The 2,107-nt window shown below is 43.2% G+C and overlaps 1 non-coding gene across 1 annotated transcript; it reads left to right on the top strand.

Moving 5' to 3' along the window:
- Positions 1 to 1,742: 1,742 nt before the first annotated feature.
- Positions 1,743 to 1,849, top strand: LOC145521674 (U6 spliceosomal RNA). Its single transcript, XR_014065577.1, has one exon. It is a non-coding gene; the product is annotated as a U6 spliceosomal RNA (small nuclear RNA).
- The last annotated feature ends 258 nt before the right edge of the window (positions 1,850 to 2,107 follow it).

Below are 2,107 nucleotides of genomic sequence, written 5' to 3'. Positions count from 1 at the left end.
GTCTAAAGATGTGGGCCTTTACACATGCACCATCTAACGTGGTAATTACTAGCCACATGAGGCGATTCAAATTAATTCAAATAAAATTAAAAATTCAGTGGTAAAAGCAATATTGCAAGTGCTCAATAGCCAAATACGTCTAGTGGCTACTGTATTGGGCACTGCAGACACAGACCATTTCCATTGTCAGAGTGCTGTTCCAGACAATGAGAAGCATTGAAGGTTTGTAACCTGAGAAGGGTCTTCCCAGATGGCTCAGTGTTAAAGGATCCAGCTGCCAATGCAAGAGATGTGGGTTTGATCCCTGTGTCAGGAAGATGCCCTGGAGGTGGAAATCACAACCCATTTCATATTCTTGCTTAGAAAGTTCCATGGACAGAGGAGCCTGGCAGGCTACAGTCCATGAAGTCGCAAAGAGTCAGACATGACTGAGCGACTAAAAACAGCAAGGTAAAAACATTTCATGCCATGCCCAAAGCACAGTAGGGTGGCTTTTCTTGCCAGTATTATTTCCTCTTCCCCCAGCAATGTTCTCTGAGAAATCTCAACTCCTGCCACTCCTTCCTGCACTCTCCACCCATTTCTCATCCCTGACTCTTAGGTCTGGAGAGAATGGAAATGGGGAAGGTGAGCTGAGCCTGTGGTCATGTCTGTTACCAGAAACCATTTATTCGGAGAGCTCATTTAGTTTGTTTTTAAGCAAAAAGGAGTCCTGAAAATGGGAGTATGAGTGGCCTTCCTTGACTGGCTGATGGAACTTGCTTGTCATCTGGAAACACCCTCATTTGTCTCACAGTCAGAATCTGCCCTTTAGTGAGCAGGGGGCACTTTCCAGGAGTAGCCGCCCCTGAGCCACCACTCCCTGGAGAGGAACAAAAATGCCTCTTCCCACTGACTTCCTTGTTTAATCCTCCCTGTCCTTTGGTTTCTCACTTTGAAGTTGATTATTGCTTAGAATTTAGGCTTTTAAAATATCATTTGCATTTTTTGTATTATCTCCAACTGTTGCTATGATCTTAGGATTTTTTGCTTCAATACACAACTCTTTCAATCATTGTCCCTCAAAAATTGATCGTCACGGTGGTGTTGTCTTCCCATTGTATCCATTTGATCCATTATCAAAAGGAGTTCTCTACCCACTCAACCCTGAATATTTAAAAGAAGGACTGATGCTGAAGCTCCAGTACCTTGGCCACCTGATGCAAAGAGCCAACTCATTGGAAAAGACGCTGATACTGGGAAAGATTGAGGGCAAGAGGAGAAGGGGGCGGCAGAGGATGGGATGGTGGGATGGCATCACTGACTCAATGGACTTGAGTTTGAGCAAACTTTGGGAGATGGTGAAAGACAGGGAAGCCTGGTGTGCTGCAGTCCATGGGGTCTCAACGAGTCAGACATGACTTAGTGACTGAACAACAACCTTCTCAGACCCACTGAGCTAGTGATCCGTTGTGTTCCTACATCATTGTTATTTATGGAGATTCTGCATAGTATTTATATTTATACTTGAAAAGAAGTTTGAGATTTACCCCATAAAGAAAAGTCCCAAGAAGATAGACTTCAATCCATCTCATCAATTGTCATCCGTTCATTATTCATTTGTTCATCTAACCAGCACTAGTCAGATATCTCCATTGTGCCATGCAAGGCAGTGCTAGGTTGGTGGAAATGGATCAGACCAACTCCTGCCCTCGGGAAGCTCATAGAATGAGAGAGAAAACCCCTGTGAAAGCAACTATGGTGTGCTCACTTTGGCAGCACTTAAACTAAAATTACAATGATGCAAAGAAGATTAACTTGGCCCCTGCACTAGAATGACATGTAAATTCATGAAGCATTTCATATTTTTGTAGAGCAATTATCATCTAATTAAAAAAAGAAAAATAAACTAAAATCTCTATCTGACCAAAAAAAAAAAAAGGAAGAGATGTGGTGCAAAGAGCTATCAAGAGTAAGTAGGGAAGAGAGCAGAGAGGGAGGACAGATGAGATCTGCCTGAACGAGGCAGAGAAAACTTCAAAGAGCTGCAGGGGTGTAAAGCTAAGACCTCTCCCTGCTCTATCTGCCGTCTTGAAACTCCCTTCATCCCTTGTGGTAGCTTCATTTA

This window comes from Giraffa tippelskirchi, chromosome 1 (assembly GCF_054371585.1).
Source record: "Giraffa tippelskirchi isolate mGirTip1 chromosome 1, T2T-mGirTip1v1.2.pri, whole genome shotgun sequence".
In the NCBI taxonomy this organism is placed as follows: Eukaryota; Metazoa; Chordata; class Mammalia; order Artiodactyla; family Giraffidae; genus Giraffa; species Giraffa tippelskirchi.
Note: the sequence above shows the minus strand (reverse complement) of the source record. Positions and strands in the feature narration are given on the sequence as shown.